At 38.6% G+C, this 16812-nt stretch overlaps 1 pseudogene; it reads left to right on the top strand.

The window, feature by feature from the left end:
- Positions 1-14519: 14519 nt before the first annotated feature.
- On the top strand, positions 14520-15478 carry LOC113199725 (mRNA decay activator protein ZFP36 pseudogene; annotated as a pseudogene).
- Positions 15479-16812: the final 1334 nt, after the last annotated feature.

Below are 16812 nucleotides of genomic sequence, written 5' to 3'. Positions count from 1 at the left end.
TTCACTCTCATTTAATATCAGAGGATTCATACAGGGGAGAAAAATTATGAATGTAATGAATGTGGAAAACTTTTCAGTGTGAAATCAACTCTCATTGTGTATCATATAACTCATACAGATGAGAGAGGCCCTATGATGACTGGGAAAGACTTCAGTGGGAAGACACCTCTCACTAAACATCAGAGAAGTCACACAGGACATAAAACTTAAAGTCTACAAATAAATTTTCAGGTGGAATAACTATTCTTTAGTTATACATTGTTACACACTGTGCATCAAAGAATTCATTGAAAGTAATCATGTAAATCCAGTGAATATCAGAAAGCCTTCAGATATTGCTCAGCCTTCATTTGATTTAAGAAAACTCAATGTTGTAATATTTAAAGAATGTAATAAACATAAATTTCATTTATGAGTTGTAATATATTGTTCATCAAAGAATCTATGAAGGGCCAAAACTATGAATATAGTGAAATTTTGGAAAGAAAATCTCATTTTATATCAGAGCTCTTATGTTCAGGAGATGCTATCAATTTCATAAGTTGAAGAGCCCAGTTTTCCTAGGTACTGTGAAGAAAATCATATGTCAGGTACCTCATTATACATTTTATAGAAAAGACCACAGGTTTATTATTATATAAACACTCAATTATATACATATTCTTTGTGAATATGTTATAAACCTTTTGAAAGTATAAATATTCCAGGAAGACTCTAAAAACAATCCTTGCTTGGTTGATCTGACCGATTAATTTGTAATAGAGAATCTCTAAATGAACCAGGTATGGTGCATGCCTGCAGGAGGATCAAAAGTTCAGTGTCAGGAGCTGGGGTTGTAGCTCAATGGTAGAGCACTTGCCTGGCATGGGTGAGACACTGGGTTCAATTCTCAGCACCACATATAAATAAAATAAATAAAGGTCTATTAGCAACTAATATATATATATATTTTTTTCATATATATGAAGTTCAAGGTCGTATATATGAATGAATATATATATATATATATATATATATATATATATATATATATATATATATATGAATGAATATATATGAGGTTCAAGGTCAGCTTTAGCAATTTAGCCAGACTATCAAAATGAAAAAAGGCAGGGGATGTGACTCAGGGGTAGAGTGCTCCTGGGTTCAATCCCCAGTACCAAAAACCAAAAAAAGCAAGAATCTTTAAATAGATTAGTTTGAAAGGGGATGAGCTAGCAGGATCCCCAAACAAAAGGGACTCAAAAAGGAGCAATTACCCATGGATTTTATCTGTCCAAAAAAAAGTACAAAAGTGTAAATATCTTATGGGGAAAGGTTATACCCTTCTGGGATGCCTTTCTTAGGAAAAGTCATTATATTCTATTTTAAGTAATTTAATGATGGAGTAATAGGAGATTCAGGATTTATAGGAAAGATTCTATAAGAGCAATATTTTTTTCTTTTTCTTTTTTTGCATAGTATTTAGGATTGAACCCACAGGTGCTCTACCACTGAGATACATCCCTCTATCCCTTTTCTTTTTTTTTTTTTTTTTTTTTTTAGAGACAGGGTCACACTAAGTTCCCCAGGCTGGCCTCAAACTTGTGATCCTCCTTCCTCAGTCTTCAGAGAAGCTGGGATTACAGGCATGTGCCACCAAAGCCCAGCAGTATTAATTGAAATAAAAATTATTAGCCAGTTGAATATCCAATGATAGGTGATTGAGTATTGATACATTCTTAAGTTTGAATAATATGCTGCCATTAATGCATTCATGTATTAAGAATTTTAGAAAATGTTCAGGATTACAGAACTGTACTTTATGATCTGTGTTGTAAAATGACATTTGGGACTGATATGCACTATTTGATTTCAGTGTATCTGGGTTGTGTGAATGTAGGCAAATTTAAAAATTATATACATTTATATTGCATTTATGTCTTTTGTGTATGTGTATGTGTTTATCACATATGTGGAGAGAGGCACAGAAAAATAAGAAAAATGCATTCCAATATTAAACATTTAAAAAGAAAGTAATGGTCAGGCTGGGATTGTAGGTTAGTGGTACAGTGCTTGCCCAGCACATGTGAGGCACAGGGTTCGATCCTCAGCACCACATAAAAATAAATAAGAAATAAAGGTATGAAATTTGTTAAAAAAAAAAAGAAAGTAATGGGGCTAAGGGATATAATTTGGTGGTAGAACTTATGTGAGACCCTGAGTTCAATCCTCAGCTCCAAGCTAAAAAGTAACAAGCAGACTTTCATTTCCATGTATACTCTAGTTAGTCTTGCCAGGCCAGCAATTATGCTGCAACAATTGGCACAGGGGTGGGGGGAGAAGTTGAAAACATATTTAAAAGTCATAGAGCTGAAGAAACAATGAGGTCTAGATGAAATAAAATCTGAGAAAAGGAAGTGCTTTTACATATGGTACTGGGGATTGAACCCTGGGATGCCATGCCATTGAGCTACATTCCCAGCCATTTTTATTTTATTTTGAAACAGGGTCTCACTATAAGCTGCCCAGGCTGAAATTGAACTTTTAATCCTCCTGCCTCAGCCTGCAGAGTCACTGGTATTACAGGAGTGTACCACCATGTCCAGCTGCAGTAGTTTTTGTAGATCAGCTGACAAGTGCTTTCCATTATCTTATCTGGGAGCATTTGCTGATTCTTGGTGTGCTGAGGATAGGGTTTGGCTCAGGCTAATGAATGGTACAGGTGGAAAGAAATTCACAAGTGATTCCAGAAGTTATATAAGTCTAGAAGATCTCTGAGCATGTCTTTTTTTTTTTTTTTTTTTTTTTTTGGTCCATAGAACATTTACTGAATTTGTGATGGTATTAGAGGCTTAGAAGCTGAGTCAGAAAGGTAAAGTGAAACCTGCAGTTCCACTGTATTTGGAAACAGTCCAAATAAAAGAACGGGCCTGCTACAGTCATAGTGAAATAGGATAAGAACTTAGCTCAAAACCAATGATGGGGAGAGCTAAAACTCAAGCAGTCTTCCAGGTCTGAGGAGACAGAACCACCAGGCTCTCAAGAAAAAATTCAGAAGAAAAATCCCGAGGAACAGTGATGAACAAGAGCTGGGTTGTCATTCATATATATAAAGTATGTATGCTACAACTAAAAAATGCAATAGCCAAAATCTTACTGTATGGGTTTTAATACCACATTGGACATAATAGAAAAAAATTTATATATATATATATATATATATATATATATATATATATATAGATAGATGGACACAATACCTTTATTTTATTTGTTTTTATTTTTATGTGGTGCCAGGAATACGAACCCAGTGCCTCATGCATGCTAGGCAAGTGCTCTACCACTGAGCCACAACCCCGGCCCCTGAGTTGTCTTAATACTTCAAATCAGCCCTCATTGGATTATAGTGATCAGTTCTAACTCTACCTCTTACAGAGGAAAAAGGCAAACAAAACCAAATGCAGCCAGCCTCTGTTTTATTTTCAGTATTGGGAATGGAAACCAATGTGGGAAGCCATCCTTGCATGTGATTGGGCACCTCCCGGATTGGGTGTGAGGCGCTCTGGCCAAACTGTGTGGGAGCTTTCCCCACCCTCTCCAGGTGCGAGCCTGTCCGTGTGGGGGTGTGACTGACCACTGACCCTGATGCCAATCACTGACCCTGACCTTGGAATGCTGCCCCCCCACCTTCATTGGATGGAATTTTCCCCTGAATTTCTTGTTCCCCAATAAAAGGCCACTCCCTGGCGTGCTCTCTCTCTCTCTCCTGCTAGCCCTGAGTAAGCCTTGCTGCCCTACGGGGTGGTTCGAGGTAAGACCCGTCTTGGACCTGAAAAAGGTAATTGAGTCTGTGTGTTTTATTTTGATCTCACTAGTTAACTTCTATGCCGTGAACCTCTTTAATGAAACCAACGTGCTGGTCGCCTGGTGGAAACCAAGACCTCACACATGCCAGGAAAAAAATTTGCTACTGAGCTACACCCCAGACCACCTCTATATTTTTAAAATACACAATGTCTGACAAAAACACACAAAAGTATTACTAGGTATTAGAAAAGGCAGGGAATTGCAACTAAGAAAATTAACAACAGTTGCAGTAGTTGAAATCATAAGAATGAATGATCTCAAAGGACCCCTCTTTCTTCTGTAATCCCCTGCAACCTGTGAATGTAATAAAATATTTCTTCTCTGCTTATATTTTATTATAATGGCCAAAGGGCAATTATCTGAGTGAGCTTAATCTTTTCACACAAACCTTTTCTTTAAAGCAAAGTTTTCTCTAGCTGGTTGGCAAAAGGAAATCAGAGATTGGACAGATTCAACACACGGGATATTTTCTATTATTGAAATGGAGAAATCTCATGGCAAAGAACTGTAGTGGCACTCCAGGATCTGAGAGTATCTTCTGGCTGAGGCAGCCAGGAAATGAGGACCACAGTCCTAACAGCCATAAGGAACAGAATTTAGCTAACAACCTGCATGCACTTAGAAACAGATTCTTCCCCATATACCTTCAGATACCAGCCCAACCTGGCCAACATCTTGATTTTCCCCTTGTGGGACATAATTCAGCTATACCAATCTGAACTTCTGACCTACAAAACTGTTGAGTTAATAAATAGATATTGTTTTAGGCCACTAAGTTTGCAATTTGTTTTGGCAGCAATAGAAAACTAATTAGGCAAATTTAGATGGTTTTGATTCTGAAATTACAAAGCACTTTAAATGCCATGCTAAGGGCAAAAATAAAGCAAAATGGGTAAAAGATGGAGGATTTAAAAATATTTGGAATATCTAAAAATGCATGAAGTATGTATGCTACAACTAAAAAATACAGTAGCCAAAATCTTACTGTATGGGTTTTAATACCACATTGGACACAACAGAAAATAGGATTCATGAATTTGAAGACAGATCAATAGATTGATTTCAAAGGAAAATGCAAATACAGACTATGAGAGGCATTTGTGACACAGCTAAAAAGTAAGGCATATATAATTGGGATCCCAGAAGAGAAATATTAAAGACAGAATAATAATTGAGACAATGGTTAAATATTTTTGAAAAGCCAGTGAAAGATATCAAGCTAAGGAATCAAAAAGCTCTGAGAATCCCAAGCATGAATCATAACACCTCAAATTTAATTTCCATTTATGATGGAGTAATGAGGTCCAAGTTACCCACCTCCTATAAACAACTAGAAATAGTAGATGATAATATTTGAGGTAACTTTCTGTATATCAAACAAAAGCAACACAGTATTATAAAACTGAAAAAAGGAATACAAATGATGTGAGTCCCACACTTGCCCTGGTTTTATGCCTGGAGGCTCTTTGTAAAATGAGATGGGTGGGGGAGCACTCCCTAGAAGAGCGTGGTGGTCAGAGTTGAGGAAAAAGATTAGTGTTTGGGAAGGCTGAGACAGCTGGAAATTTCAGGGCACTGTACTGCAAAGAAGGGAGTTGTTGACAAGAAGGAGCAATAGAAAGGTGCATGGGAGATCCTTGAGTTTGTTGTTGAATATTTAGCCAAGTATGTGAAAAGTGAAACTTCTCAAGGCCAGGAAAAGAGCAATTGGGGAACTATAACTGAACAGTTTCCAGAGGTCACATGGGGTTGGAATGTGTGCCAGAGTGGAGAATTCTTGTTAATCATCCCAGGCCATCAATGGAGACCCTAGAGGGAATTATGTCTTAGTAATGGGGATACTGAGCTCTGGAGTGAAGGCAACCATAAACCTAGCCTAATAATGCTAAAATTAAGGCTTGAAGGAATGAAATTGATTCACCAGTATCATAACTCCTTATTAGAATGAAGTCCAATACTCCTTAAAAATATAAAATTCAACAATGCATTCAACAATGTAAATTTATTATGTCTGTCATTCAGATACTAAAGAATGAAGATATGAGAAAATGTATTGCATATCTAAGAAGTAAAAACAGATGATAGAAACAGATCAAGAGTTATGTTTTGGATCTTTAGTGTCCCCCAAAGGCCCATATGTTAAAGGCTTGGTCATCACCTGTGGCACTATTAAGAGGTGGAGAAATCTTAGGGAGGTGGAACATAGTGAAAGTGAGGCACTAGGGGAGTAAACTTGAAGAGGCTCTTGGGACCCCCGTTCCTATCCTATCTTTCCTCTGCTTCCCTGACACCCTGTCATAAGCAGGCCTTCTCCACCACACACCATTGCCATGATGTACTATGCCACTACAGACCCAAAGTGATGGGGCCAAGTGACTATGGACTGAAAATGAGCCAAATTAAATTTTTCCTCCTTTAAGTTTATTTTCTAAGATATTTTATCACAGCAATGGAAAGCTGACTAACACATCAAGAAATGACAAATATTAGAAATGTTTATTGTCATCAAAAATGGTACAATAAAGAACTCTAAAACACTACCTCTTCATAAAATTAATGAAAAGACCATAATGGAGTCCACTTCATGCTTTGAATATAACCCTGGTTGCTCTACCAGTGGTGGCTTATTTTAAAATTGACATGATTTTTTCTTTCTCTCCCTGTCCCTAACCGTGGGAGAAGCAAGATTAACCTTCCAATTCTAGGCCTTTGACCATAGGAATGAAGAAATCCAGACTTTGGGGCTGGCACCTGTGAATCTAAGAAATGGCTCTATCTCAATGGCTCTATATCAAAATGAATTATGATTCCTGACAGGACATAGCCTTTATATTTCCTCCTTAAAAGTCCACGGTCTCCCTCTGGCAGTTAGAACCACAGGCTCTGGGAAAGGAGTCCCCTGTTTTTCTCCTTTGCTAACAAAGCAATAATACTTCTTTTTTTCTTTTTCTCCAAACCGTGTCCATGTAATTGGGTTGACCTTGGGAATAGACTGAGCACCTGGTATCAAAACTAGCAACTTTTTGACCCTCTAGGAATAAAACAAATAGCTTGTAGCAACTCAAGAAGCATGTATTCAAGGAAAAAAACCCTGAATCTCAGTAAAAACAGCAAACTTTGTGACATTTTAACTTACCAGAGTCCCATCCCATGCTCCCTAACTCAGAAGTCTTTTAGAAAATGATAATCTGAATTCACAGTATCAATAACAGAGGGAGCAAAATAGACCTCATTTGTAAAGAATTATCCTTAAGAATCTGTCTACTGGCTTCATGGAAGACTCACTACAAAAGTTTATCTTTACCTATTTCAGAAATTTCCAAGTGCAAAAGTCACTTACTACAGTGCAGAGCATTTGTTTAAAATATTTACAGGCAAATGTTTTATTCCCTGTTACCTGAAGAAATAGATGACAGTTGAAGAAAACAATATTCTGATAAAATGCTTGGGAAGAAAGCCTTCTGAATTAAACACTTTGGGAAATAGATTTTCAAAAACTCCTAAGTATTGCCAGGAAACTAGAATGCCAAGGACATGCTCAGGGGAGTGTTCATGCTCTGGAAGGCACTAATTTCTTACTTTTGGCTGACCTTGGGGTTCTGCTGACCTTGGAGTTCTGCACAAGCAGGATGTCAAGGCTAGGACAGAGTTGTAAACTGCCTGGGTACATGGTGAAGGTGTGCCCCAAAACAGAGAGCCACTCTGCAAAGACAGATTTTTGGTTTCAAGCATTAAGTAAATCTTTATCCAATAGAACACTGCTAGGCTAACTGAGCAGAGATGTCAGCAACTGCACACAACAAAGAAAACCTATGTCAAAAATTAGTTCAGAAGCCCAGCATAGTGGCACATGCCTGTAATCCCAGCAATTTGGGAGGCTGAGGCAGGAGGATTGCAAATTCAAAGCCAGCCTCAGAAACTTAGCAAGATTCTAAGCAACTTAGTGAGACCTTGTCTCAAAATTAAAAATAAAAAGGGTTGGAGATGTAGTTCACTGATAAAGTACTCCTGGGTTCAATTCCTAGTACAAAAAAATTATTTTAGAAAAGTTACTAAACAACCACTATAAGAAAAAGCAAGCCCTTAATTAAGGGGAGAATTTAATTTCCAGAGTTGCTACATTATAATAGTGTAAAACTGTTTTAACATTTATATTTCAACTTAATTAAATATATCAGTAGAATAAAGAAAAAAAGCCAGGCATGATGATACATGCCTGTAAATCCAGCTACCCAGGAGGCTGAGGTATGAGAATCACAAGTTCAAGGCCATCCTCAGCAATATAGTGAGCCTCTGTTTAAAATACAAAAAAAAAAAAAAAAAAATCAGGGCTGGGGGTGTGGCCAGTGGTAGAGCACCCTGGGTTCAATCTCCAGTACTACAAAATAAATAATAGATAGATAGATGGACGGACAGACATGATCATTTCAATGGATACAGGAAAATTATTTGGCAAAATTAGTGTACATTCATGGGGGAAAAATCCCTTTCAGTAAACAGGGAATAAAAGAGAACTTCCTTAGTCTGTTAAAGGACATTTACAAAAAGCCACAGCCTATATCATATTAAATGTTGAAAACTTAAACACTTTCTCTCAAGCTCATTATTTTTTCTTCATCTGTGTCAATTTTGCTGACAAGCCTGGCATCCCTGAAAGTAAAATTGATGGGCATGTAGTAGGATAGCTGTTTAATATTACCACTGGAAAAGGTCAAGATTAAAAGAGCAGTAGTCTTAGGGCAATTGCCTCCTTTAAAAAATGAGGGTCCTTTTCTTAGTTTCCAGATCCTAGCCAATCTTCAGACCCAGAACCATTTGTAGCAAGATTTGCCCATGTTCTTCAAGGAAGGATTATACAACATTGTAGCAGGCATACATTTATAATGCTTACCCTCATTTTCCCCAAAGGAAACTATGACCATTTATTTGGGTGACTATACACTAGGCAAAATGGAATGCCCAGAAACTTTTAGACACAGCTTTCTGAGTTGGCACCTATATTAAGATGCTCAAATGCCGAGGTCTGGCTGGGCACAATTCAGGAGCCACTTGTCAAAAGAAACGAACTTTATTTTTAGAATACACACACACCAAACCACACAGCTCCTCAGGAAAAACCTTCAGAGAGCAACTGCCACCACGGGCTTCCCACAAGCCTCTCAACCTCCCCCACTCCTCCTGCTCTTGAGGCTGATTGGCTGGGTCGCGTGGGCAGAGCCAAAAAAAGTCCCCCAATGAACAGCTTCATGGTCTGAAAGGGCGGGGAAACAGCCCAATGAGCATCACCACAGAGTAGCCAATCAGTTGGCAGCTAGAAGTTTGCTGCGGCTGCTGTGAGCCAATCATCAGCTGGCAGCTGGAAGTTTGCTGGCAGCTGGAAGTTTGCTGGGGCCCCTTTAGCCTGTGGCTCTCAGCACTCAAAGCATTGTGGCCTCTTGTCAGAGTGGGGGTCTATTGGGTCCAGATAATAAATCGAATACAATGTAAATCTGACTCATAGTGGCCCACTGCATCTGCAAACCTTCCTAGTGATCATGTCCCCATTCTCCAAGTGCATAATTGAAATTTACATACTTGGAGGTTGGATTCCTCTCCACCTGGTGTCCTTTACTCTATGCAGAAAGATCTTTCATAGTAAGGAGAGCCAATGGAAATATCTTCCTCCTCCTTCCCCCACCAACCAAGAGTGTAAATTAAAAACAACATTTCACCCTAGGGGTGACAGGTATTAGTGCCACCATTAAATATCAAAAGGAAAAAAGGAATGGTGGTCCCTATATATTTAATTCACTATTCTGGCCACTTTAGAAACCAGCTAGTTCCTAGAGAATGACTGTAGACTACCACAAATTAAGGTAAGCTGCATTGGGATCTAGAGGTAACATATTCCTAGAAAAGCTTCTCAGGCCCATATAACAGTTGATACAGAAGGCTGCCAGCTCTGAGTGGATCCTAGAGTAGTAAATGCTCTGTAGCATATCCAGGCTGTTGTTTCTTAGATCGTATGTTCTGGCTGGCCCTATGGTGTTCAAGATGTGAGTGGTGGGAAAAGATGAAGTATGAGGATGCATCTCTGAGATTTTAGAGCAAGGCCATGGAATCTACAACAGAGAACTATGATACTTTTGAGAAACCACTCTCTGTTAGGTTCCATAAACCTCATTTTAACATGCTTTTCTGGTCCACTTACTGAATAACACAAATTTGCAAATTTTCATTTTTACTGTGGTCAAGAACAAGAGTCCACTTTTATTTTATTTTTATTATTATTATTTTTTGGTACCAGGGATTAATTCCAAGGGCACTTAACATTGAATCCAAAGGCCATTTTAAATATTTTATTTACAGACAGGATCTTGCTGAATTGCTTCGGGCCTTGCTAAATTGCAGAGGCTGGCTTTGAATCCACGATCCTCCTGCCTCAGCTTCCTGAGCCACTAGGATTACAGGAGTGTGCTACTATGCCTGGCAAGAATACATTTTTAAATAAGTCTGATCTATCATGCACACTATATCTTTAGCCTTATGACCTAGCATACTATGTGGTGCTTTATGTATCTATGGCAGATAAAAATGATGTGTGGAGCCTTTGGAAAATCCCTAAGTGTGAGTCACAGTACACCCAGTCAGCATTTTTTTAATTGGTAACAGGGATTGAACCCAAGGGCACTTAACCACTGAACCACATACCCAGTCCTTTTTAAATTTTTTTGTCTTGAGACAGGATCTAACTAAGTTGCTTGGGACCTCTCTAAGTCACTGAGGCTGGCCTCAAAATTGCAATCCTTCTGCCTCAGCCACCTGAGTCCCTGGGATTATAGGCATGCACCACCATGCCCGGCCCCATTATGATTTTGAAACAAAGCAATATCATATTCTGTAGATAACTATTCTTTAGAGGACATGTTTTTTTTTTCATTTTTAAAATTTGTTCTTTTTAGATATACATGACAGTAGAGTGTATTTTGACATACATACATGGAGTATAACTTATTCAAATTAGCATCCCATTCTTGTGGTTGTACATGATGTGGAGTTTCATTGGTTGTGTGTTCATATATGAACATAGGAAAGTTATGTCTGATTCATTCTACTTTCTTATTCTCATCCCCCTCCCTTCCCTTCATTCCCCTTTGTCTAATCCAATGAACTTCTATTCTTTCCTACCCCTCTTATTGTATGTTAGTAGCCATACATCAGAGAGAACATTCAGCCTTTCGTTTTGGGGGAATGGCTTATTTCACTTAACATGATAGTCTCCATTTACTCTGTTTACTGGCAAATGCCATATTTTCATTCTTCCTTATGGCTGAATAATATTTCATTGTGTATATGTACCACACTTTATTTAGCCATTCATCTGTTGAAGGATACCTAGGTTGGTTCCATAGCTTGGCTATAATGAATTGAGCTGCTATAAACATTGATGTAGCTGCATCACTGTAGTATGCTGATTTTAAGTCCTTTGAGTATAGACTAGTTCAAATGGTGGTTTCATTCCAAGTTTTCTGAGGACTCTCCATACTGCTTTCCATAGTGGTTGCACCAATTTGCAGTCCTACCAGCAATGTATGAGTGAACCTTTTCCCCCACATCCTCAAAAACATTTATTATTAGTTGTATTCTTGATAATTACCATTCTGACTGGAGTGAAATGGAATCTCAGTATGGTTTTATTTTGCATTTATCTAATTGGTTGAGATTTTCATGTATTTGTTGAACATTTGTATTTCTTCTTATGTGAAGTGCCTGTTCATTTCCTTTGCCCATTTATTGAATGGGTTATTTTTGTGTGTGTATTTTTTGAGTTCTTTATATATATCCTGAAGATTAATGCTCTATCTGAGGTGCAGGTGGCAAAGATTTTCTCCCATTCTGTAGGCTTTCTCTTCATGTTATTGATTATTTGCTGTGAAGAAACTTTTCATTTGATTCTACCCCATTTATTGATTCATTTTTAAAAATATTTACTTTTTTTAGTTGTAGTTGGACACAATACCTTTAATTTATTTATATGTGGTGCTGAGGATCAAACCCAGGGCCTTGCATGTGCTAGGTGAGCTCTCTACCACTGAGCTACAACCCCAGCCCCCCATTTATTCTTTTTGTTGTTGTTGTTGTTGTTTTGTACCAGGAATTGAACCCAGGGGATTGAGCCACATCCCCAGCCTTTCTTTCTTTCTTTCTTATCTTTATTTTGCTTATTAATTTTTATGTGGTGCTGATGATCGAACTCAGTGCCTCACATGTGCGAGGCAAGCACTCTGCCACTGAGCCACAACCCCAGCCCTCCATTTATTGATTCTTGATTTTACTTTGTGTGCTTTAGGAGTCTTGTTGAGGAAGTTGGTTCTTAAACTGACATGATGGAGAGTTGGGCCTATATTTTTTTTATAGTAAGGTCAGGGTTAGAGGACATGTTTCTAGCTTGCTATTGATGCAGTATCTTTGTGCTTACCCAGTCCTTCCCTCAAAGTGAGTAACTCTAGAATTCTAATACCAAAGACAGAGAAGGGAAATTCCAAAGATAAGAGTATGTTTGAGACCCTGGTGATCCCAAAATAAAGGACAATTAGAAACTCAAATAATGTTAAACTATTTTAAAAGAAACTTAGAAATAACTCATTTTATGGATTTGATCATGTATTTTCTTCAACTTATTATGCAGTTAAAGTCCATGACTCATAACTCCTACATATGAATGACTTGTGGGTTTGCTTCTAACTTTTCATTTCCAACTGGAAATTTTTGATTGAATGCCACTCTGCATGAGAAATTGTACAAGCTCTAGATGGGCTTTAGTTTCTGACAGGCAATTATGGTAGTGACAAGTTACCTTAATTCAGTTATCTATTGATCTAATTCAAAGTGGGGCATTAGTCAGGTGTAGTGAAACATGCCTGTAATCCAAGCAACATGGGAAGCTGAGGCAGGAGGGTTGTAAGTTCAAGGACAGTCTCTGTGACTTAATGAGGCCCTCAGAAATTTATCAAGGCCCTGTCTCAAAATAAAAATAAAAAGGACTAGGGGATGTAGTTCAGTGGTAAAGCACCCCTGGGTTCAATTGCCAGTACCAAAAGAAAAAAGAAACAAAGTGGGTTATTAATCTTTGTAAGATCCTGTCTAAGGGATTTGGGGATGTAGCTGAGTAGTAGAATGCTTTCCTAGCATGTATGAGGTCCTGGGTTCAATACCCAGCTCCATAAAAATAATAATAACAAATAAATAAAATATAAGATCCTGTCTATATTGACTTTCCTCTAATTGTTAGGTAAAGTCCTTCAGAGGTTCAAACTGAAAGCCTGTGTTTTTTTTCAAGACCCATCATCACTGGTACAAGTTCTGCACTTAGCCACTGTGCACCTCCAAATTTGCCCCATGCCATTCACCAATCACTTAACTCCTTGTGGGAGAAAAGTTACTTGGTATATTGGACATGTTTCTCTTCACTTCTTTGTGTCAATGATCTTGCCACTCAAGTCCTACTGTCTTAACTTAGGGCTCTCTTATGGTAAAGAGCTAGCTACAACATGGCTGCTTACTTTGTTGCACTGCCAAGGTAAAGCTGCCTCCATATGCTAAGATAGAGTCTTAAATAATTTAAGATCATGGGTGTAACATCCTGTCATCTTTGCCATAACTTATTGATAAGAAACAGTGTCATTTCTGCCCACCTTCAGAGAGGGGATTATATAGGACATAAACCATTGAAGGTCACTGAGGATGTATCTGCCACAACTGTCGACAAAGGAAAAGAACAAAAGAGGAACTATGAGCATTTAGTAGTGCTCACAAATGTCATGGTGAAGAAAGGTTTCTTTAGAAGTCAATTTATAATTTTGTTTCATTGCTTTTGGTACATTTAGTGTTCACTACATCTCTCATCTGCAAAATTTGTTAGCTGAAGTTATGTCACAGGATTTGATGGTCATAGACTAAAATGCAATGGACATGCATATATATATACATATATATATATATGTATATTTATATATTCACATATAGATATAGTGTTATTAAATCATAGGATATCAATTGTCAGGATGTGAAATACAGTGCTGGATGTGGTGCTGAACACCTGTAATCCTATGGTTGGGGCAGGAAGAGGCTGAGGCAGGAGGATCTCAAGTTCAAAGCCAGCCTCAGTAACCTAGCAAGGCTGTAAGCAATTAAGCCTGTCTATATATAAAATATTTTAAAGAGTTGGGCTGGGGTTGTAGCTCAGTGGTAGAGTGTTTGCCTAGTGTGAAGCACTGGGTTCAATCCTTAGCACCACATAAAAATAATAAATGAATAAAATAAAGGTATTGTGTTCATCTACAACAAAAAAAAAAAATTTAAGTGCTGGGGATGTGACTCATTGGTTAAGCACTTCTGGGTTCAACCCTTAGTTCCAAAAAAAAAAAAAAGAGCAAAATATAGACTCAATGCCAAAGATTCACATAATCACATGGAAAACAAATATGAAGCATGTATACATGTGTGAAAATGGGATGATTTTAAGAAGAGGATGTCATGTATTAAAGGTAAAACTGTATGGGAGAATGAGTGGGAAGAGAGAGTCACTAAGCATCCACAAGATTAAATTAAACAATGTATTTTGTTTGTAGTTTCCAGAGACTTTTTTTTTTTAAGGTAGAAATTAGGCTCCAACTTTTGGCGCGCGTTTCATGGCCACCTGTGCCACCATGGATCTCACTGCCATCTACCAGAGCCTTTTGTCACTGAACCCTGACCTATCATCCGACCACAGAAGAACTGAGTCCTCTGGATTCTGGAGCCTCAACCCATCTGGAGTAACTTCCCACCTGCCTGGCCGCTCCACTAGCCTAGTGAAGGTTCGTCGCTGTGGTTTGGTGCCTGCACCCACTGGCTTTGCATCCCTTGTGCCTGGCCTGGGCCCTGAGCAGTCGCCCTCACCCACTTCACCTACTGCTGCCCCTACTACCTTCTCCCACTACAAGACTGAGCTCTGTTGAACCTTCTCAGAGAGTAGGCACTGCTGCTATGGGGTGAAGTGCCATTTTGCTCATAGTCTGGGTGAGCTGTCCTAGACCACTCACCCATTCCAAGTAAAAGATGGAACTCGCCACAAATTCTACCTCCAGAGCCATTTCCCCTACGGCTTAGAATGAGACTTCATTCACAACCCTAAAGAGGACCTGGCGGCCCCTGGCCATGCCCATGTGCTGCGCCAGAGCATCAGCTTCTCTGGCTTGCCCTCTAGCCGCTGAACCTCTCTACCACCACCAGGCCTGGCAGGCTCTTCTCTGTCCTCATGTTACTTCTCACCCTACAGGTCCTCACCACCATCTTGGGATCTTCCACTTGCACCTTCTGCCTACTCTGCTACCCCTAGGACCCCTGTGGCTTAAAGGGACCCTACCCCAGCCTGTTGCCCCTGTAACTGAAGGGTCACTCCAGGCAGCATCTAGGGGCCCTTGGGTGCACATTTCTGCTTATTACCTGAGATCTGACCTGATGACTCTGCCAGCAGCAGCAACAGCCTGGGGGATCTGACTCACCTGTCTTTGAGGCTGGGGTTTGGGGGCCACCTCAGCCACCTGCAGCCCCATGACTCCCTATCTTCAATCATACGTCTGTTTTTGAGTGGAAAGTATCTACATAGTATGCATCCCCTGGATCTTAAGGGGACACACTTATGCTGTGGGAACCTGGGGGACTACTAATTTAATCAAATGTCCCTCCCTCCACATTCCCTAATGCATTAATCCACTCCCCTGATGCCACACTGGGGCAGGTCCCCAGTGTGCAAGCTCAGTGTTCATGGTGTTGGTGGACAGTATTTTCTGGGGTACTTAAAAAGATGCAGCATATTTGAGGGAACTGGCAAGCGCTCTCCCCTGCCCAGTTCTGTCCCCTGGGAAGCCTTTGTGCTGGGAGTAGTAGGCCCCCATGGCCCCCTCCTATTTTTTTCCTAGAATCAAGGTTCAAGTGTTTGGTGACTGGAGCCTTCCTGAGGGAGAATTCTGGTGCTCAAATTTCCCTCCACAAGTAAGTAGCCAAAGTCTTTGCCAAATCCTTCCTCCCAAACCTGTGGGCCCTATATTTATGATGACTTTATGTATTCTAATAAGATTTTATAGTTTTTACATATATTGGGTCATCTGCTTCCTTTGTGTTTTTCTTCTTCTTTTTTGTAATATTGGAAATGATGGTATAATTATTATAAGTATTCTATAATAATATATTAAGTAATACATATTGTTATCTTAAAAGTCTGTTTTGTGTTTTTTTTTTAACTTTTTAAATACAAGGAATCTGCATGTAAATGAAAAAACTTAAAAAGTAGAAATCATTAATAATCTCCATATCCAAATGTTAATTTATTTAATAACTTGATGTATTTCCTCCCTGGCTTTTACTCTGTCTATCTTTATATACATATACACATACAATATAGTGTGTGTATATATATGTGTGTATATATACATATATATATAAATGTGTATATATATGCATATATATACATACACACCCTGTATTGAATGTGTATATATATATATATATATATATATATATATATATATATGGATATGTATGGTATACATCCACATTATAAAATTTCTGTCACCCAGAATCACAATATAACGGTGCATATCCTTCTATGTTTTCACAATATAAACCATATAATTTTATAATCTCCTTTTTCACCTAGTTTATCATGTAATTTTTGTTGTTGTTGTTTGTTTGTTTGAGACAAGTTCTTGCTATATTGTCCAGTTGGCCTTGAAATCCTAAGCTAAAGAATCCTCCTGCCTCAGCCTGCTGAGTAGTTGGAACTATATAGGTATGTGACACCATGCCCAGGGACATACCAAAATTTAATGGATCCTCTGTCATTGAATATTCAATTTAATTTTATTTTTTCACTACTTTAAATACTACTTCTGCTACAGAAGATACTCTGAAAAGTAAAATCGTTTACGTTCCCACTGTGAA

The sequence above is a fragment of the Urocitellus parryii genome, chromosome X (assembly GCF_045843805.1).
Source record: "Urocitellus parryii isolate mUroPar1 chromosome X, mUroPar1.hap1, whole genome shotgun sequence".
Taxonomy (NCBI): domain Eukaryota; kingdom Metazoa; phylum Chordata; class Mammalia; order Rodentia; family Sciuridae; genus Urocitellus; species Urocitellus parryii.
Note: the sequence above shows the minus strand (reverse complement) of the source record. Positions and strands in the feature narration are given on the sequence as shown.